This window comes from Dasypus novemcinctus, chromosome 6 (assembly GCF_030445035.2).
Source record: "Dasypus novemcinctus isolate mDasNov1 chromosome 6, mDasNov1.1.hap2, whole genome shotgun sequence".
Classification (NCBI taxonomy): Eukaryota; Metazoa; Chordata; class Mammalia; order Cingulata; family Dasypodidae; genus Dasypus; species Dasypus novemcinctus.
Genome location: NC_080678.1, coordinates 27,119,774 through 27,143,178, shown reverse-complemented (window position 1 = coordinate 27,143,178; position 23,405 = coordinate 27,119,774).

The following is a 23,405-nucleotide window of genomic DNA, read 5'->3' as shown; positions in this document are numbered from 1 at the left end:
TTTGTGGGAGTCCATGAATTTCACTACTTCTACTGAGAAAGTAGAAAACAGAATAGAAAATAGAATATCTGTGAAATCAAGATATTTAATGTGTAAGTAGTTTGAGGGGTATCATTGAATGACTTGGAGCTAAAACTTTTTCTGAAATGCAATGGGATTAATTGGCATATCCACAATTTTTCTTTTTACTTTAAAAAATTTGTTTAGTCTCTCCATGAGGCTTTTGTGATTAAATCAAACAAGAATGTCTTAGAGAGCTACACTGTAAAAATATTTCTCTAAACTTTGCTTTTCGTTAATATGTAGTAGCAAAATGGTATTGACAATGCCAGACAGTCCTCCTTTTGTCGGAATTTAATACCTTTTAAATCCCAAATGATCATATCATACAGAAAGACAGGCTAACAGTTTATAGACTTGGTGCAAATGAAAATAATGAAAGACGAACTCTTGAACACCATAAAATATTTATTTATACTTAAAATGTGGTTGATGCAATTGAAATAAGCTCTCAAAATGTAATTATATATTCTAATTCATCTTACCATATAGCCTGGATCATCCTGGTCTAGAGATTTCCCTTTTTAGTCCTTAGGAGCAGCCAGACCCTCCCTATAACATTAGAGCATTGAGGAACCACACCAGGTTTTACTGTCCTGGCTTTTATCTTTTCACATAAACCTCCCTCGCTGCCTTATTCAGGTCACAATAGTTAAAAAGGAGACCCCCTTCTTTGTGGGAGAGTTCAGTGGTCTAGAAGATTTCACAATACTCACTAGTGCCTAGGGAGAGCAGCAGATCCACTGAGCCCAGAATTCAGGCCTGAAGGCAAATATGATATGCAAATGCTAGTTCACCCCCTCTCTTGGTACACTTAATAAGGCAAAAGAATGAGTTTAGCTAAGACCAGTACGGGGCTTACAAACCATTATCCAGAAGCCTCTGCAAAACTTCACAGTCTCCTCAGGAAAATGCTGGGAACTTGGTGTTGACTACAGCCATATGTTGGCTTGCCACTCCATTTTCTTCAGGGTGTAATGGTGCCGCAGGAAGTCCAAGTCTGAAGGCCAACAGGAAAATGATTTCCACAGCTTCAACAACTAGTTTTTAAAAATATCTGCAAGAATTGTATCCTTTTGAGAAATAACAGTCAAACCAACAGAAGGTTAATAAAGGCTTAATTTCATACACACACACGAATTTATCTAGTTTTTCTGTGATAACTTTTGTTAGAACATTCAGTTTTTCATCCGAGTTATTTCTAAGCCATATGTAGAGACCAAATTTTAACGTGCAGAATTTGTAATTGCTTAACAGTAAGAATCAGTCGTGATTGAGTGTGTGCAAAGGGACACTGGAAATAGATCATCAATAGTTTGGTTGGGCCAACAGGCGTAAATCAGAATCATCTCAGGCAAACCAGGATGTATGGTCACTCTTCATGGTTAAAGTTAGATAAAAGCAAATGGTACAACCAAAATAAGCAAGAATAAATTCCTGGAAACCTATCTAATCTAAATAAAATGAGTAACTCATGAAGAAAGGTTTCGTTTTACCAGTACTACATAGTATACCAAGTATCTTAGGTAAAACTTTTCTCTCGTGTTATTCTTTCGGTTATTTTACCCTCTAGGAATAAGTTTGGGCAATTGGGAAAAGCATGGCAATCTTTGGTTGATTATCCAGTCTGTAAGTATTTGAGTTGTTTAAATGTGTCATTGATATGGTATCTTAAGGGAATGCTGTTATATCAAGAAAGCGTGAGAATGTTTCGTAAAGTACCCACTTTCTTATTGAATAGAATACCTTCTAAACCTAATAAGGAAAGAAGTGTGGATTTTTAGTTAAACTTTGAAAAATAAGTTAAAATAAGGTTTTTGGGGCGTTGTCATTTCAAAAAATGAGTTTAGGGAACAGATGTAGCTCAAATGGTTAAGTGCCTGCTTCCCATATACGGTCCTGGGTTCAATCTCTGGTACCTCCTTTGGAAAAAAAAAAAAAGAGTTCATTACTTTTTAAAAGAACCTCTTTTTATACTTGTTAATTATACCAGTGACATTTTACATTTTCAGTATAAACTGTTTTGAATGTGAGTTCCTGTTTGCAATCAGGACTTCACCTCTATAGTAGTTTATAGTGTTTTATATTAGGGATTTTTAAAATGGTATATAATATATTTTCATAAGATGATAATGTACTAATAATGCATTTAAAACTAAGTACAATTCTTCAAAATATTTGGCACAAAATAACTTACAGATCACATTTACTAACAAAATGTCTAGTTCTTTAAAAAATGTTTAGAACTTATCACAATAAAATTTCCAAAACCAAAGAACAGATCACTTTGTGGTGGCACAGGGCAGCATAAACTTTATGTAACACAGCTGGCAGATTTTTGTGCTAGAAACAGTATGGAGAAGTGAATGGGTGTTCATAAGTTCTGGTTAGGACCAGGAACCTTTGCACATCACATTGTTCATAAAAGAAAACCTTCTCCAGGAATCAGCAGTCTACTATTCTACCTCAGCAAAGATCTCTTTCCCTTTTGATAACTCAGAATCCTGCTGTTTATATGCCAAAGTTGTGAACAGTACTTGGTTAACTTCTTAAATTTAACTACCAATGCCACCCCTCAGATGCTGAGTTCTCGATTTTTTGTAAACTTTTTACCAATAGAGCTAGGGTCTGTGACAGGGAAGACACACATAGATAAAAACTGGTCTTAAGAGATAACTGATTCATGACTAGTTCAAATATTTATGGAAAGCCTACTGTATTTCTAGCTATAGACAGTTGGACAGGTGCAGCGTCTGCTTTCAGAACACTAATCCTCTAGAAATCCAAGCTGCACCCTGCCTCACAGTCACCAGGAGCCTTCATTTCATCTTTCAGGATCTGCAGAAATACCAATTTCCTCTACAAGAGTAAACAAATGCTTCCTTCTGCATGTCATTCTCTGGATTGACAGAATCTGGAGTGGATTCTGTAATCTGTCTGTGGGCAAGGCCTACATTTTCAGTTACCTAATTGCCCTCTGCGCAGTGTGACAAGGCCAGTGCTCTGCTCCTCCCCTCGGTCCCCTAGTGGTCTGCTCAGCTGGCAGTTCTGTGACGACAGCCTACAGCTTTCTGACCCCTTCACTGTGGTCCTCTGCAGGTCCCCTTAGTAACCTGGTCCCTGAGCTTCCGGTCCTCTGCTGATCCCCCTCACTAGCCTGGTCACAAGCTTCCCATCTGAGTAAAGGCTCATCTTTACTCTTCCTTAAATGCTGGGTCTTCAGTAAGTAAAACAAATCCGCATTTCCAATGAGCATTTCCTTGAGCTTTTCAGATCTGTGCAAATAATAATCTCTTCCTGAATGCTGTTTAGAATTATCTTAAAAAACACAGTGGTTTCTTAAGGATTCTTGTAGGTGGTACTAAAGGAGATTGATAAACGTATAATTCAGCAAAGATTTCTTCTGATGTATCATCAATGCTCACCACTGAGGAAACCGGACTCTGTTAACAGTTAAAACCACTTGGTGTGGAATATCAAGGGGAAGCGGACTTGGCTCAGTGGTTAGAGCGTCTATCACCTGGGAGGTCCGTGGTTAAAACCCCGGGCCTCCTTGACCCGTGTGGAGCTGGCCCATGCGCAGTGCTGATGCACGCAAGGAGTGCCCTGCCACGCAGGGGTGTCTCCTGTGTAGAGCCCCATGTGCAGGGAGTGCACCCCGTAAGGAGAGCCACCCAGCGTGAAAGTGCAGCCTGCCCAGGAATGGCCCCGCACACACGGAGAGCTGACACAACAAGATGACACAACAAAAAGAAACACAGATTCCCGTGTGGCTGACAACAACAGAAGCAGACGAAGTTGCAGCAAATAAGCACAGAGAACAGACAACCGGGGTGGGGGGAAAGGGGAGAGAAATAAATAAATAAATAAATCTAAAAAAAAAATTGGTGTGGAATATCAATTTGTTCACATGAGGGCTAAACAAAAAAAAAAATTGGCACTTTGATATTAAATTGAAATTTATATGCACGTTAACTTTGACACATAAAAAAACCTAAACCATGAGTATTTAAAATAGCTGTCTATTCACTGGTAGGTCTATTATGCTTATTATAAATCATATATAATTAGGAATTCAGCTATTTATGAGTCCTGCAGTTCAGACACTGTCCAGCAAACTGCTATCAATGAATGATATATTTTTTAAAACTTTTAACTCAAAGACAATTAATTAGGATTTAGTAAACTTTAACTTTCCAAATGCTTTCAGAAAGAATTATCAGAAGCATCCTCCAGTTCTAAAACACAGTCGGGTAATCCATTTACCCCAAAGGAACTAGCACCCTCTTCACCTGATAAGCTGTGATAGTCACCCTTCATCTCTTCACTGACCACTGGCATTTTCAGAGCTTTTAAACAGCCTGAATTCAGTTTTACAAAATGTATATTCAGAAAGATACTCGTGTGTTCCAAGTAGAAGACATTAACAACTTCCAACGCGATCTCTAGGGATAATTCGCAGTTCTGAACCATGCTTTAGAAACACATTTCCAGCAGTCTGTGCAGGGTTTATTCCTATTCCATCATTGGTAATGATTGCACTGGTTGCTGCAGGAACTTTAAATTCTTCTGCTGCAAACTTTAAGACTGCAGTGAAAGGGATGCTTTGAGGAACACTGAGCACTTTGTAGGGCAGTCGCGGGTCCGACGTCAGCGTGATCTTGAAGGAAACCTACGTGGCGGAACCCCGGGCGAGCCACACCAGGACAAAAATCTGGTTGAAGGAAAAGTCTCCACTATTGAGAGTAGTTAGGACAATTAGTGAGCATTCATTCACATCATAGAGTTGTGTATTTATTATGACAGCTTTTCAGCAGATGGAAGTAAATTGCCTTAACAAAATCAATATGTCAGTTTTCTGATATATGGAAATAATCTTGAGGAAGGAATATTTTGAGCCCCCTCATAGGCACAAAAGTGCTAGATGGGCTAGTAGCAGTTCTGAGTAGGGAGATTTGATCTTTGTGTAAATTATTAATGCCCATCCTAATAATCATAGTAATTGAATATTATTTAAATTGCATTATAAAAATTTTTGTTACAAATAGTCCTAAAAATGGTTCTATTTAGAAAATCATATTAAAGTCAATGGGTACTTCATCAGTGACCTTCATTATTTAGATTTCTATGTTACTTAATTTACCTTTTATCTTTACTGATATTATTTATATGGAGAATTTAACTTTCCACAAGTCTGATCAGGCTTAATGTAGAAGTAATATTTGCATCAGCCATTTTCTCTTCAGATTTTCAAGAAATATGTTATTCAGTAAATTCGTCTAGCTTAAAAAGCTCTCGTGTCCATTACTATAGGGAATATTATGTATAAGGCCAAAATCATTTATTTCAATTTTAGTCTTAATAAAAAGGTATATTGTGTATTTTTTCCTCATTTAATGATTTCCTTTTCTCCCTCCCACCTCAAAATTCACTCCTAACAGAGTTCAGAAGGTTCTTTTGTAATTGATAAATTAGGATGCAGCAAAATATTTTGTATGGTCCAGTAGTGTCCTTCAGTTCTATTTTAATCTGCATATCAGAACTTATTTTAAATTAGATGCATAATAATTTGTACAACACATAGTTGCTGTGCATAGTTAGGACAGTACAAAAATGAAAGTAACTGAAAATACTTGTTTGATTTTTCTCTTAGAAATATTTAGCAGATCTGAATTATGATTCAAGGCTAAAAAGTGTAAACAGTCCTCAAAAGTGTATGTTTAACCTGAATTACATTATTGATTCTTTGGGCTATAAAAAATTACTTTGCCTTTCTAGTATGTCATGCTGTAGTGAAGTATTCAATATAAATAATATATTTGTAAATGTTCTGCCATTGAGTCTTTTAAAAGATTTCCAATACTGACTGTAGATGAAGCTGGACATGAAATCAATCTTTGCAGTGTCAAACCAAAAAAATGTGGAACTGAGAGAAATGACTTTTCGCTATCATTTAATCTTCTGGAAATCTTTGAAACAGCAAGTGTCATGCATAGAGTCTACAAAAATTGGTACACCAAAAGAATGCAACAAAGTATTTTCTTGTCATGAGTCTCCTTCAGCATAGTTGTTTGTATCATTTATATTTACTATTTCTAAAGTACCAAACTATAGGTTTTTTTTTTTTTTTTTTTTTTACTACAGTTAAAGCATAAAATAAATACATCTTATGATGAAGACTGTCCTATCAGGGAGATACTGAATTATTAGAAGTGATTCCCTCTGGTCTCTGAACCTTCCAGTTAAATAGAATTTTTAGTCATGTTCTCCATGTGCCATGGAGAAAATACTTTTTTGTTTTGTTTTTGTAACTTTCCTAAGAAAGTCTGTTGGACTGCTGTTTAAAAGTGGTAACTGAAAGTAGCAAATTAAATGCAGGGTTTCTAGAAAAAGGAAGTGGTGATACTGGCTGATTAAAAAATATTTTGTGTATTTAAAAAGGTTCCATGAGAACAAAAGCTATAGGAAATTTAACCCACTGAGAACTATCCAATTGTCTGAAGAAAGCATGAGGGAAAGAAAGAAATATGAGTCTTATGTACAACATAATTAGATGTCATCCTTTCTCTTAGCATTCTTTCAGCAGATATCTACCAAATGCCTATTATGGGCTGGGTATTTGATATGGGGATATAATAGCAAAAATGACAGATATGATTTCTGATTTTATGACCATGTAAAGGAATTTTGGTCTTCATTCTAAAGGTCATTAAAGGAGTGAGCGATTAAAACCTAGGGAGTGACACATGATCCATTATGTATTTTATGATCACTTTTGCCACCATAAGAAGAATATATGGACGAGAGTAAAAACTAGAATGTAAGAGACCAGATGGGAGGCTATTGGAGTAATCCAGGTGAGATATGATAGTGGCTTTGATTGAGATGGTAGCAATGAGATGTAAATAAATAACTAAAGGGAAGTTTAGAAGGATTTCTTGACTGATTGGAAAAGGTAAGAGTAACCTAGCTTTGCCGGTTAAGCATCTGGGTGGATTTACTAATCTAAGGAACTTTGGGGAATGGCTGGGTTCTTTTTGCTTGTTATTTATTTTGGGGTGGAGTAGGGAGAAGATATGTTCTGATACTTGTGAGGCATTTTCATGGATATATCATGTAAGCAGTCATAAATGTAAATCCAGTGTTTAGAAGGTTAGGCCTAGAAGCAGATAATCCAGCATATAGATGATAATTGAAGCAAGGATTCTTTAGGGAGAGCATGTAGGGTGAGAAGAGGAATCCTGATGAACCCCAACATTTAGCTTTTGTGTAGATAGGAGTCTGCTAAGACTGAGAAGGAGCTGTAATAGATGTGGGATAGAAACAAAGTATGTGGTATTTAGGAAGTAGAATGGCTAATTTCATTCAGAGTTGAATTTTTTAACCTCTCAATGTATTCTCTTTCAGTGCCATTTTACTTTCCACACCTTTTTTTCTAGGAGTCTGCCCTGTGCAAAACTGTTGCCACTAATTAGCCACATGTTGTTATTTAAATTTAAATTTATTTTATTTTTTTTTAAAGATTTATTATTTCTTTCTCTCCCCTCCCCCCCCACCCCTCCCCCAGTTGTCTGCTCTCTGTGTCCATTCGCTGTGTGCTCTTCTGTGGCCACTTCTATCCTTATCAGCAGCACTGGGAATCTGTGTTTCTTTTTGTTGCGTCTTCTTGCTGTGTCAGCTCTCCATGTGTGTGGCACCATTCCTGGGAAGGCTGCACTTTCTTTCGCGCTGGGCGGCTCTCCTTACGGGGCGCACTCCTTCCACGTGGGGCTCCCCTACGTGGGGAACACCCCTGCATGGCAGGGCCTTGCGCACATCAGCACTGCGTGTGGGCCAGCTCCACACGGATCAAGGAGGCCCGGGACCTCTCATGTGGTAGGCGGATGCCCTATCCATTGGGCCAAGTCCACTTCCCTATTTAAATTTAAATTTAATAAAATTTTAATTTCCCAGCCCCACTAGTCATATTTCAAGGTGCTCAATAACTTCATGTGGCTAGTAGACAATGCAGATACAGAGCATTTCTGTTGTCACAGAAAATACTATTGGGCAGTGCTTTCTAGGTTATAACCATTTATTCTTTATAAGTAGTTTTCAGTCCGTACTCTAAGATAGTGATTCCACTTAGTGCTTGTTCTTTAGGCTAGGCCTTTGTGCAATTTTATTTCCTCAAAGAATTAGCGTGGAGAATGCCAGATAGAATGTTAATGGCAGCTTTCATTTTATTTCCAATAAACATGTCTTTCATCATCTTCCCAATAATCTTAACTTTCTTAGTTAAATATCCTTAAATATTCTGTCTAGAAACGTCACCTAAAGATTGAACTTACTTTTTTTTTTCTTTTTAGGTTATTTTTGTTGTTTGCTCTTTACCAGATTCTAATTATTTAAGCATCCAGTTTATGGTGGTCTTTCTTCATTTTTGCCATTTAACTCTTTCTTTGTATTTAATCTTCTAGAGTAGATTAGAGTTGAGCTAACTGGCCAGGTCTATGCATAATTTTTATTTTATTTTTTACTCTTTTTAATTTTTAAAGAAGCTTTAGATTACATAAATGATAACATCAAAAATATAGTGGATTCTTATATACCCCACCCCGTACCCCTCCCACACTTTTCCCAATTAACAAAGTCTTTCATTAGTGTGGTTCATTTGTTATGACTGATGGACACACTGAAGCATTGCTACTAACCGTGGTCAGGAGTTGCATTATCATTTACACTTTGCTCCACGTATTTTTATACATTTTGATAAAATGTATAATGGCCTGTATCTGTTATTGCAATGTCATTTAAAACAATTCCAGTGTCCCCAATATGCCCTATTCTTCCTTCTCCTGCCCCTCAGAACCTCTGGTGACCTCTGCCTTTATATCAATATTACAAGTTCTTCCATTATGCAGTTATTTATTTTTAGGAGAAACTGGGGATTAAACCCAGCACCTTCTATGTGGGAGCAGGTGCTCAACCATTGAGCGACATCTGCTCCCTGCATTTATTTTTAACTCATCTTTGGTCAAGACAAGCTTGTCTGGTCTAGACTAGATTTTCATAGTTTTCACCTTTTCAGCAAAATTCAGACTTAAGAAGAGAATTAGTATCTATCTGGAGGAGCACAATTCTAAAATACAAAAAAAACAAACAAAACCCAGACTTGAAAATAATACTATTTTATTAAAATATAATAAATATAATCTTTTAACTTAAGATTACTAATATATAATAAATGTACATAAATAGATAAATTTAAGTGATTAGATCATTGATTCTTTAACTTAGATTTAATGAATTGTCAACTTTTAAACTTTTTTCTACTGAGATTTTTAGAAGCTGGTTAATTATTCCTCCCCTAAATTGCAAGTTCAATAATATCAAATGAGAAATTCAGCATGTATTATAAATTTTAGCTTCAAAATTAGGCATTACAAATATCCACATCTTTTTAACAGTTTCTCTTGATTGAATAGCTATGTAACTTCTTTAAATTTCCCAGTTGAGATTAGAGATAAGAATCTGAATGCTTGGATTTTTTCCCACTAACTGAAATAACCTAATTTTATTTTATTTATTTATTTATTTATTTATTTATTTATTTTTTATTGACTTTGTAATAATATTACATTAAAAATATATATGTGAGGTCCCATTCAACCCCACCCCTCCACCCCCCCTCTCCCCCCCCAACAACACTCGTTCCCATCATCATGACACATCCATTGGATTTGGTAAGTACATCTTTGGGCACCTCTGCACCTCATAGACAATGGTCCACATCATGGCCCATACTCTCCTCCATTCCATCCAGTGGGCCCTGTGAGGATCCACGATGTCCGGTGATTACCCCCGAGGCGCCATCCAGGGCAGCTCCACGTCCCAAATACGCCCCCACCTCTCATCTCTTTCTGCCCTTCCCCATACCCATCGTCCACCATGTCCACTTTTCCCAATCCAATGCCACCTCTTCTATGTGGACATTGGATTGGTTGTGTCCATTGCACCTCTTTGTCAAGAGGAGGCTCAGATTCCACATGGATGCTGGCTGCCATCCTCCCATTTTCAGTTGTAATCACTCTAGGCTCCATGGTGTGGTGATTGTCCTTCTTCAACTCCATCTTAGCTGAGTGTGGTAAGTCCAATAAATCAGATTGTAGGTGCTGGAGTCTGTTGAGGCTCAGGACCTGGCTATCACATTATCAGTCCAGAGATTCAAATCCCCTAACTATATCTTAAACCCCAACGTTAACTGCACCTCCAGCAGATTAGTATGAAAGTCTTATGAAGGGAGATCCCATCTGAGTCCAGATTCATCACACATAAACACCATTTCCAGAGAGGGGCCATCTGCCCTGGTAGTAAACCCCATCGGCCATGACCATAACTCTCATGGGTCTCTTTAGCCTTCATAGGAACCAATATCTGGGGGTTGTATCTGCTTTATCTGTCTCTCTGACTCTGCTCAGTTGTGCATGAGGGCAATCCTTCTGCCAGCCTCCAGACTCTTTTTAGAAACTCGTAGCCATATAAACTCATTTCTCCTTTCCATTTCCCCCTTACTTTAGGTCAAACAGCATTTTAAAGTCATGTTGTTTTATGTAGACATGGATATTCTGCTGATCCGCATTGAACCTTCCATATAAGGTCCTTTTCCAGTTGCATCATCAGTTGGTATTTGATAGTGGTCCCTCGTTGCCAGGGAGGCTCATCCCCGGGTGTCATGTCCCACGCTGGAGGGAAGGCATTGCATTTACATGCTGAGTTTGGCTTCGAGCCTGGCCACATTTGAGTAACATGAAGGCTGACAGGAGGAAATTCCCAGGCACAATGTTGCTCTAGGCCTTGTTCTTATTTTAGGTTTATCAGCTCACAAGCATAGTCATTAGCATCAGGGGCTCACTGTTGAACCCTCACTCCCTCCCGGTCCCCGCCGCTGTACCTGGGAGACTATCGCTGCTCCCCTAGGGACCACGACAGAGCACCACTGGCCAGGAACCCAGTACCCCCCCTGCTGGGTTTTTAATTGTTGCCACTATGAGTATATCCAATCATTACCATGCACCCTGGACATATGTTCTGTACAGCTCCCTGTCAGCCATATATCACCTGTCATTGGTATCCCATACCAGTATCCCTCCATTGCCATTGTTGAAACACTCTGTGATCCAGAACTCCCCAAAATTTGAAGCCCAATATAATGTCATGGTCCCTTACTAGGGAATGGCATATAGCGATGGGTTTAAAGGATAGATAAAGAACTTGGATAAAGTTAGATAAAGAACTTAGATAAAGAATGTTGACTTGAAAAAATTCCACATCCTATCCTTTTTTCCCCCCCCTAATTATTCAGCGTTTCTTCGTAGGAGTCCTAGACCACAGCAATGCATATATATAATATACAGCACTCCCATACATCCACCACAACACCTTTTTTCTTCCACAGCTATACTCTTACACCCTATTCACATCATATTTACTTAAGGTGATGTACAGAGTCTGAGATATTAGCTTTCTAACATGGTAATATCTGTGCTTACATTATGGTGCATACTTTAGGATACACAGTTATTTACATTTTTAGTTCTCCTATGTTTTACATTATGGTTTACATTATCAGTCTGTCGTCTCCTATATGTTATGGTGTAATATTACATGTTTTATATCCATCCTTGTGTACTCTCAAGAAACTCCTCCCTTGCCCCCCATTTACTTTGGTTCCACACATTTAACGTCCATTTTCCCCTCCACCTTGGTGCCCACAGTGACAGTCAACCTCCGTTTCCTGAGGAGCCACTTCCAGAGATAGATGGAATAGTGTTTAGGGCCTAACTTGCTCATCTGCCCCAATGCCCTGGGAGCCACCCTTTCTCTCGAGGGATAGAGTTCCCTCTATTTGGTGGCATTAGTCCTCCCCAGGATGTGGGTCCACCCCCACTCTCACTACTTGGGATTCTACCCCATGGTGTCACCCACTCTGGCAGAATGAGCATTTAGACATTCCCCAGGAGCCCGTCCTGCATCAGACCCTCCCCTCCGAGCATTCTAAACAGGTAACCCTCTTTATTATATTTTGATATTATTTTCTCGGCATTTTACTCTCCACCACCTCCTAACCCTCTCCTGTGTTCGTATGCTACCCCTCCCTCCCCCCACTTTTGGGCAACATTACCCAACCGTCCCTCCCCAGCCACCCTCAAACCCGTAAAGCCCCAACCAAAGGCAACCCCTTGCCCCCATTTTATCTCTTCTTTGTGTTCATACTTACCACCATCTCGTCTTAAGTTCCACCCCTGCAGACATCGGCTCATATCCTTCCTCCACCCTCCGATTTCCTGTAAGCCTATCGTTCAGTCTCTTGCTATCTAGGGCAGCTTGAAATAACCTAATTTTAATGCAATTTATTTCCTGGAGTGAGAAGGGGAGGGATTTAATGCTCATTGTTTAAGCAACTAAATGGCCATTTTTCCTAGGACAGATGTAGCACTCATAATGCTTGGAATTAATTAGCCTTTGAATTTCTGAAGTTTAAAGGTATACCATAAATGTATATGTGTTGTAGGTATACATATGTATGATAGGGAGAAGTAATAAAAGCACAAAACTGGAAACATTAATGAAATGAACTTTCTATGTGCTTCAACTCAGATAGGCAACCCAATTTGTCCAGAAGTTCTCTTGTTTTTCCTGATTTGTAGATTGTAGCAGTTTGATATGGTTATGAATTCCAAAAATAGATATTGGATTATGTTTATAATCTGGTCTGTACCTGGGTGTGATTAAGTTATGATTAGGGCTTTGATTGGACGCCATTAGGGCATTGAATCTCTACCCGGGGACTCACAGATACAAGACATGGCAAAGAACAGAGCAGAGGGTTTTTGATGTTGGAGTTTGATGCTGAAGCCTTAAGCTGGAGCCCCAGGATGTAAGTATACAGAAAAAAAAGAAGCAAGCCCCAGGAAGAGAGGAACCCTGAACATAGAGAGAAGCAAGACCCTGGAAGGGAGGAACCCAGGAAGCCTGAACTCTCACAGATGTCGGCAGCCATCTTGCTCCAACATGTGAAAATAGACTTTGGTGAGGGAAGTAACTTATGCTTTATGGCCTGGTATCTGTAAGCTCCTGCCCCAAATAAATACCCTTTATAAAACCAACCAATTTCTGGATTTTGCACCAGACCCTTTTAGCTGACTAATATAGAGGTCATTATGTTTTGCTTAATTTTATTTTCTTAAAGATTCCATGTTTTTCACTAGCACTATTTCTTGTTACAAAGTTGAATACTTAGCATGTATTCTTGTCAAACACACCTTATGAACACAGAAATTTTTGCCTTTAAGGTAACAATCTAATGGAATTCTCACCATTGAATAATCTACTTTTAAGAAACAAACTATTTCATTCAGAGATCAGTTTTTCTAACTTCCAAAGCACCTCTTGTGACTGCTTATTATAGGCCATTCTAAGGCAACTGAGAACATTTCTTTTAATAAGTACTGATAGATTTTGATTTAGAGAGAAAAAAAATTAAAATGAGTTATGGATGTGCCTGTGTTTAGGGTGATTGACATTTTCTTCTAATATATTTGGACACTTTTCCTTCTGTGAGTATCAACTTAATGCAGGTAATCTACACATTTTGGCCTTTGATGTCAACTTCAAAAGAACAGTGTAGTACAGCCAAAAAGTCTTCCTAATTTATTGGAATTGCAGTTGGGAACTAAAAGCAAATATTTCCTATTTTCTGCTTTTGTACAACTTTTACTTATCCCAAGACATAGTCTTGCCACATTCATTAGGTGCTGTTATAGATATCTGAGTATCAGGATTTGTCTTTTTCATTATGCACATACACACATGTACAAACATGCATCCATACATATATTCTGTGTATATTCAATTATTTCTCTTAATAGAGATTTCAATTCTCCAGCCTTTATAATACATTTGAATACCATGTAGTAAATATCAAGATTTAAAAATATAGCCCTAGTCCCAGTGTGACAGAATTGGACTCAGTTGTGGTTTCCCTACACATGCCTCTTCTGTCCCTTCTATTTGAACCTGTAGTTGGTGCTGGAGTTGGTAGGTGTAGGTCCAAGAGACTTGAATCTTTGGGCTGTCCATGTGCCAGCTGGGCCCTGAGCCTCAACTGAGTTGCAACACCTACTCTCCAGTTCACTGGACTCACCCAGGACAACTAACAAGGTGATGATGATGACCACCATACCAAAGAACCGAGTCTACAACTGCAAGCAAGAGAGTCCCATCCATTGGCCATATGGGACTGAAGCCCCTTCTCAGTTACAGGTGGAGTGTGGGCATCACCATCCCAGAATCCTCAGGATTGGGGCATGAATTGTGGACTAGAGTGAACTTACTGGTATTCTACTATAGACTTATTGTAATTCTAGCAATGTAAGAACTTGTATCATTGATGCAGAGGCAGTGGCCACTGGAGGTTCTGAGGTTAGGGAGAGGGAAAAAGGGCATTTTTGGGACTTGGGAATTGTCCTGAATGACATTGCAATGACAGGTACAGGCTATTATATATCTTGCTATAACCTAAAGAATTGTGTGGGAGAGAGTATAAACTACAATGTAGACTATTATCCATGCTTAGTGGCAATGCTCCAAAATGTGTTCATCAGTTGCAATGAATGTACCACACTAATGAAGGATGTTGTTAATATGGGTAAATGTGGGTGGTGTGGGTAGCAGGGAATACGGGAATCCCCTATATTTTTTATGTAACATTTATGTAATCGAAATATCTTATTTGTTTTAAAAGATAGATTTGATATGAATAATACCTACTTCCTAGATTCGTTGTGGGGATAAAGTGAAATACTGAATGTAAAACACTTATCACAGTGCCAGACCTACAGTACATGCTCATCAACTGTTACTGGAAGTGCTAAGTTACATGTCTTAAACGGATATAGAAAGACTGATGTTCATCTTTGCAGTAATAAAACGATGAAATTCTGAGTTTATAGCATTAGGACAACATTGTGAATGTGATTAATCCTGCTGAATGCTATGCACAGAGCAACTAAGACAATGACAAATGCAATATCAGATACTGGATGGGATCTTACTAACAGAGGAGGAAAGACCAATAGGACATTACTGGAACATATGAAATAATTGGAATATAGACTGAAAGCTTATATCAAAGGTTAAAGTTCTTGAACTTGATAAATGTACTTAGGTGGTTATCCTTGTTCTTAGGAAATGTACATGGAAGTATTGTTTGTTAAAGAAGCATGATGTATGCAATCTACTCTCAAATGTTTAGAAAATTAATAGATGTTTCAATTGATAGCTATATGGATAGGTAGGTAGAATGACATAGCAAATGTTACAATTGGTTGTTCTGGGGTGGGGAGAGTTATGTTGGAGTTCTCTTGGTTTTGTATTAATTTTGCATCCGTCCTGTAAGCTTGAAATTATTTCAAAATAAATAGTTTAAGGAAAAAAGCAGACCCAATTATATCAGATTGAATCCATATTCACTGCAAATAATTCTCCCAAGAGAAGACTTGAAACAAGTTGTGAGTTCAAAGGGAGTTTGTAGTTAAGGGCCTTAGGGTTGTTTTTTGTGTTTTTTTTTTTTTTAAAACATTTCTCCCCTAAATACAATTATTTGTCCAAGAGTAAAATTTTTTAAATCACTATCTCCTCTTTTTTTGGTCTTTATTTATTTTTTTAATGTTACACTAAAAAAAAAAGAGGTCCCCATATACCTCCCACCCCCCTCACCCCACTCCTTCCCCCATAACAACCTCTTCCATCATCATGAGACATTCATTGCACTTGGTGAATACATCTCTTAGCACCACTGCACCTCATGGTCAATGGTCCACACCATAACCCACACTCTCTCACAGTCCCCCTAGTGGGCCATGGGAGGACATGCAATGTCCAGTAACTGTCCCTGCAGCACCACCCAGGACAACTCCAACCCCCGAAAATGCCCCATTACATCTCTTCCTCCCAATCCCTATCCCCAGCAGCCACCATGGCCACTTTCTCCACACCAATGCCACATTTTCTTTGATTACAAATCACAATAGTTCATGAATAGACTATCAGTAAGTCCACTCTAATCCATACTCTATTCCTCCATCCTGTGGACCTTAGAATGGTGTGTCCACTCCACATCTATATCAAGAGGGGGCTTAGATTCCACATGGATGCTGGATGCAATTCTGCTTTCAGCTGTAGACACTCTTGGCTCCCTGGTGCTGTGGTTGACCTTCTTCACCTCCATGGTAGCTGAGTTGGGTAAGTCCAATAAACCAGAGTGTAGGAGTTGCAAGTCTGTTGAGGCTCAGGGCCTGGCTATCACACAGTCAGTCCAGAGATTCAGGTTCCCTGGGTATACATTAAACCCCAGCACCAACTACAGTTCAGGTAAAAGTAACAGGAGAGGCTTGTGGACAAAGATCACGTCTGAGTCCAGCTCCATCACACAGAAACACAAACTCCAAAGTAGGGCCAACTGACATGGCACTGAACTCCATCTGCCATGACCATAGAACTGTGGGTCTCTGTAGCCCTCAGAAGAACCAATACCCGGGGTTGTATCTACTCTATCTGTCTGGGACTCTGCTGAGGTGTGCATAAGGGCAACCCCTCTGATAACCTCCCGGCTCTTTTTGGAGACTCATAGCTGTATAAACTCATTTGTCCTTCCAAGAGTAAATTTTAAAACATTTTGGATTACTAGAATTTCATTTGGACCATGAGTTTGAGGATTGCTAAAGACCCAGGTTACTTAAAAAAAACTTCACACAACCGCCTTGATAAGCATTTCCCCCCCCCCCCCCACTTCTTTGTTTTTAGTTATCTTTAGTTTTAAAAAACAAAATTATTTGGTCTTTTAGTTTAATTTTTTTAAGGAACAGTTTGTATTATTTTAAGCAACTAAGCTAATCTCATTATCCCCTTGCTGTTCTTTGGTTTGTATGTACATCTGACTCTATTACCTTTATTTTGAAGATGAGGGACTATCTAGGGAAATTGAATAGTTGTACCAAATGAAGTGTTGTGTCAAAATTGAAGTTAGAGTCTGGGTCTTCTGACTAACTCTTATTTGTTCCACTGCACTCTATTGCCTCCCCATCTAAACCATGACATCTGTAATGCCTTGATTGAACAAGGCTAACCAGGTGAAAACTGTTAATTGGTCCCCCTGATAGGTTAGCCAGGTGAAATCCAAAGCAAACAAAATTCCTGCTTCCCCCCACTAAGAAGCTACTGATTTGAAAAAACCATCTATTGCAACAAGTATAAATTTGAACAATTTAGATTGCATTCCACATTTCTTTCCCATCCTTTTCAACCAGATGCAAGATGAAAGTTATAAACAGTGCTAGACTTAAGTCTATATGTAAAATTTATATATTTAACTGCAGTTACTTTTGTTTGGGGATTTTTCCATGTTGTTTGTAGGTGAAATATTGTCCAGTCAAATTTTTATTTTGAGCAAAATCAAGGATTAATGCCTTTAGAGTTGGGGGTCATTGAGGAAGATAAAATAGCCTTTGTTTTTCAGGAAGATGAGACATCATTTCATTTAATAGATCAACCGAATGCAAAGATTTTTAAGTCATTTGGCTAGTAAGTAGAACAGTGGAATTAGGAACTCTCCTAGTACAGTGTTCTTTGGTTTGTCCCATGCTGGCTTTATGAGGTTGTATGCCTAGCTATGAACACATCCTCCCTTTTGAAGTTTCAGCTTGGGAAAATGATGTTTGGAACTGTATGAGCACTAAATAAGGAAGGATCCTCCTGGCTAGCCAAGCCGATCAGCTTAAATCCAGGGAACAATGGTGTAACAGGTGTTATAGCCAGACTGTGTTTACTTCCCAGACCATAGCGGCCAGATGGTCTACAACATGTGAAATTCCAAATTAAAGTAATCTCAGTTGTCTTTTGTGGCATGGCTGACAGGTAATTCTGCATTCATGTTTGTTTTGTTTTCCTATATTTTAGATTTGGGTATGAAGAAACAGTATATTCATTCAGCAAATATTTGAGCCCTCACTACATGCCAGGCATTGATCTAGGTGCAAGATATATTAGTGAATAAAACAGACCACACCCCTGCCCTCATGGAATTCATATTCTAGTGGAGAAAGACAATGATAAGCATACTAAATAAGTAGATTTTCTAGTCTTTTTAAAGGTGATAAATGCTATGGGGATGGAAATGTTGCAGTATTTAAAAGAGCAGTCTCGGTAGCCCTGGGTAAGAAGGTACCACTTGAGTCTTATCTTACAGGAGTTAGCCAAATCTGAAGGAAAGGCATTTCAGATAGAACCAATATTTCCTAATGTTTCAGGGAAAATGACGCTTGTGTAGATGGAGCAACAAGTGAGGGAAGAGTAGGGAATAAAGTGAGAGAGTAGGTGGTGCAGAGTAGGGCAGATCTTGCTTGTGGGCCTTATAAGCCATTGTAAGGACTTCAATGTTTATCCTGAAGGAAATGAGCTTTTGAAGTGTAGTTCTGCCACTACTAGCTGTGTACCCACACGCAAGTTATTTAACCTCTCTGTGCTTCAAATTTACTCATACCTAAGATGGGGATAATAAAAAATGCCTAACTTAGTATTGTGAGGATTAGGTTAGTTAATATATGTACAGTGCATAGAACAAGCTATTATTAGCATCATCTTTTTGAGCAGAGAAAATATATTTTAAAGCAATTTTATTGAGATATATTCTCATACTATACAATCCATCCAAAGTGTACTATCAATGCCTTTTAGTATAATCACAGTTATGCATATATCACTACAATCAATTTTAAACATTTTCATTACTCCAAAAAAGAAAATCCCCTATCCCTTAGCAGTCACCTTTCAATTTTTCTATCCTTTCCCAGCCATATATAACCACTAATCTAATTTCCTCTTTGTAAATTTATTTATATTTATATTTTATATAAATGAAGTCTTAACAATATGTAGGACTTACTGTCTGGTTTCTTTCACTTAGCATAATTTTTTTAAATAATTGATGGAAGAATATTGCTATATTACTTATTCATGATAATCCATAGTTTGTTTTAGGTGTATTTTTCCCCTCTATGTCATGCTATTATTAACACTTTGTGATAGTAACATACAATTGTTCTAATTCATGGAAGAACTTTTTTTTTTACTGGATACAAATAAATTTTTAAAAATCATACAACATGTTACACAATATATTTGGTTCATGGTAACATAATCATGCAGTATTTGTCCTTTTGTGTCTGGCTTGCTTTCAGAACATTCTTATATTTGTATTATTGACCATAGTCATTGTCCACAACAGGGTTCACTATGTTATACAGTCCTATGTTTCATGAGAAATTATAATATTTGCTTACATATTTAAAATATCACTTGTGTTGAGAATATACAGAGGCAGTGAGGAGTAGAGGTATTTGGTAGTGCAAGGGTGGAAGCTGAGAAATCAGTTAGGAGGCAATTGTGGTAATCCAATGATGACTTTGATAAGTGTGTTTAAGAAGGAGCCAGATTTTGAGGAAGGCGCAAGATGGTGGCAGAATAAGGAACTCCAAGAGTCAGCTCATCCTACAATGCAGTTAGTAATCACTAGAGCTATCTAGTCACTTGTTGGGAAGAGCATCCTGTAACATCCTTGGAAGAATGGAAGGGGGAGACTGTCCATTTTCAGTGAAGATTTATGAGTAAAGAGCTCCACACCATGGAGACTGGTGCCCATCCCCCACTTTCAGTGCAAGCCACCTGGGCAGCTATTCCCTGGCTAAAGCTGGAAGCTCCATTTCCCATTGAACAGGGGAGGAAGAGATGGTTGGGCATTGATTTCAGCTACTGATTAGTGAATTCACCTGGCTAAAGTCCAATCCCAAAGCTGAAGTTTGAACCTGTCGAAGTTGGAAAGAGACCAATAACCTCCATTTTAACTCTGCACCCAGCATGAGGGAAAGCAGGGCTCATTAAAAATCACAGTGAAGGTGGGGACCAGCTTCTTTTCACCCAGGTTGGATTGCAGCCCTAGCTTAGGCTCCAGCCTCACCTCCAGGAAAAAAGGAACTGGAGGGACATGCAACAGCCTCTCCAGGCAACTGCAGGGGCTTTCAGCCTGCAAGGATTAGATTGGTGGGCAAACCTGTGGAAATATCTCCATCCCCAATGGGATAGGAGGGGAGTGTGTTCCCTCAATCTCTCCAGGCAATTGCAGGCACTTTCAACTCACATGGACTAGCATGTTGGGCACTCCTTTGGATCCATCTCCACCCCTCAGTTGGCAGAAGGGACAGTGCTCCCTCACCCTCTACAGACTACTGCAGCTGCTTTCAGTCTGCATGAACTAGATTATTGGACACATTTGTGGCTCCATCCCCATCCCTGACACAGCAGGAGAAGGAACAGTGCTCCCTCACCCTAACCATCTCAGGGCAACTACAGTCAGTTTCAACCTGCACCGACTAGATTGCTGGGCACACCAGAGGTTCCATTTCTGCCCCTGACAGGGGCGGAGGGGGGGCAGTGCTTCATCAGTCGTCCTGGGCAACTACAGTCAGTTTTGGCTCACACAACTTTGTTTTCACACCTGCAGCTTCATCCTCACCCCAGGCAGGGGAGGAAGGGGCATGGAGCTTCATTAGTTTCTCTGGGCAACTACAGATGGTCTTGGCCTGCACAGCTTGGATTACTGCATGTGGCTGTGGCTCTGTCAATACCCCTGGTAGGGGAGAAAGGTGGGAGAAGCTTCATTAGTTCCTGGGGCAACATGGGCAGTTTCAGTCTACACAAGTTACAATATCAATGCATCCTTGGCTCCTATTCCACAACCTGCAAGGGAAAAAGGATAAGAAACAGATGAAAAACAGCTGAAAAAATTCAGATTGGCTAAACACAAGCCAGTATAAAGTTTCAAATTAAGTTGAAACAAATATCAAAGAGGAGCTGTAGCACAAATCCTATCAAAGAGAAAGCCCTAGACTAAAGAGAAAAGAGGCCAAGAATAAATACATCTAGTAAATCAGATGCTGAGACACCAACAAAAAATTACAATCCATACCAGAAACAGAAAGATATAGCCCAAAGGAACAAACTAAGCCTCCAGATGATTTAAAGGAGTTGAGAAAACCAATCATAGATATTCAAACAAATCTCCTTAATTCAAAGACATAACTAAAGAGGTTAAGGATATCAAGACAACACAGGTGAGCACAAAGAATTCGAAAGCATATATAGAAAAATAGCAGATCTTATGGGAATGAAAGGCACAATAAATGAAAAAATACCCTGGAGGCATATAATAGCAGATTTGAGGAGGCAGAAGAAAGTATCAGTGAACCTGAAGACAAGGCCTCTGAAAATGAACATATAAAATAAATCTGAATAGACCTACTCCAAGACACATACTAATCAGAATGTCAAATGCCAAAATTAAGAGAATCCTAAGAACAGCAAGATAAAAGAGATCACATACAAGGGATGTCCAATATGATTAAGTGCTGATTTCACATCAGAAACCTTGGCAGCAAGAAGGCAGTGGTATGATATATTTAAGGTACTGAAAGAAAACTGCCAGCCAAGAATCTTATATCCAGCAAGATTGTCTTTTGAAAATAAGGGCGAGTTTAGAATATTCACAGATAAACAGAAACAGTTTGTAAAGAAGAGACTGGCTTTGCAGGAAATACTAAAGGGAGTGCTACAGCCTGAAAAGAAAAGACAGGAGAAAGAGGAAGAGAGTCAAGAAATGAGGGTTATATCAGTAAAAGTAACTGAAAGTATAAAAGATGGTGAAAACAATATATGACAGATAAAACCCAAAGATCAAAATGGGTGAAGTAATAACTGCCTTTACAGTAATAACAATGAATGTTAATGATTAAAATCCCAATCAAAAGACACAGACTGGGGGAGTGGATGTGGCTCAAACATTTGAGCACCTGCTTCCCACATGGGAGGTCCCTGGTTTAGTTCCTGGTACCTCCTAAAAACAAAACAAAACAAAACAAAAAAACAACAAAACCAACTCAGGGAAGCTGATGTAGCTCAGTGGTTGAGTGCTAGTTTCCTAAATATGAGGTCCCAGGTTCAGACCCTCAGCCCAGTACCTCAAAAAACAAGACATGGGCTGATAGAATGGATAAAAAAAAATAAGCCATCAGCCATCTATATACTGACTACAAGAGACTCACCTTAGACCCAAAGATACCAATAGAGTGAAAGTAAAAGGCTGGAAAAAGATATAACACTCATACAGTAACAATAACAAAAAAGCTGGAGTAGCTATACTTACATTGGATGAAATATACTTTAAAAGCAAAGCTATTATTAGAGACAAGGAAGGTCATTATATATATTCGTAAAAGGGACATTTCACCAAGAGAAAATAATAATCATAAATGTACATCCACCTGAACTAGGAGGACCCAAATTACATGAACCAAACACTGGTAAAACTGAAGGGGGAATAGATGCCTCTACAATAATAGCTGGACTTCAATATACCACTCTAAGCACTGGATATATCATCTTGGCAGAGGATCAATAAAGAAACAGAGAACTTGAATAATATGATAAATGAACTAATCCTAATAGTGATATACAGAACATTGCTCCCCAAAACAGCAGAATATATATTCTCCTCAAGTGCTCATGGATCTTTCTGCAGGATAGACAATATGTTGGGTCACAAAGCAAATCTCAATAAAATTAAAAAGGGAAAATTATACAGAACACTTTCTTTGATCATAACGGAATAAACCTGGAAATCAACACCAGGCAGGAAAAGGGAAAATTCACAAATATATGGAGATTAAACAACACATTATTAAATAATCAGTGGGACAAAGAAGACATCGCAAGAGAAATCAATATCTTGAGACAAATGAAAACAAGAACACAACATATCAGAACCTGTGGGATGCAGCAAAAGCAGTATTGAGAGGGAAATATATAGCCCTCAATGCTTACATTAAAAAGAAGAAAGAGCCAAAATCAATGACCTAAATACACAGCTGGAGGAACTAGAAAAAGAACAGCAAACTTTTCCCAAAGCAAGCAGAAGAAAAGATCAAAGCAAAAATAAATGGAAATTGAAAACAAAAAAACAATAGAGAAAATTAACAAAATGAAAAGTTTGTTCTTCAAAAAGATCAACAAAATTGACAAACACTTAGCTATACTGACAAAGATAAAAAGAGAGAATATGTAAATAAAATCTGAAATGAAAATCGAGACTTTACTACTTACCTCACAGAAATAAAAGAGATCGTAAGAGGATACTATGAATAACTGCATACCAATGAACTAGACAATGTAGATGAAATGGAAAAATTCCTGGGAAC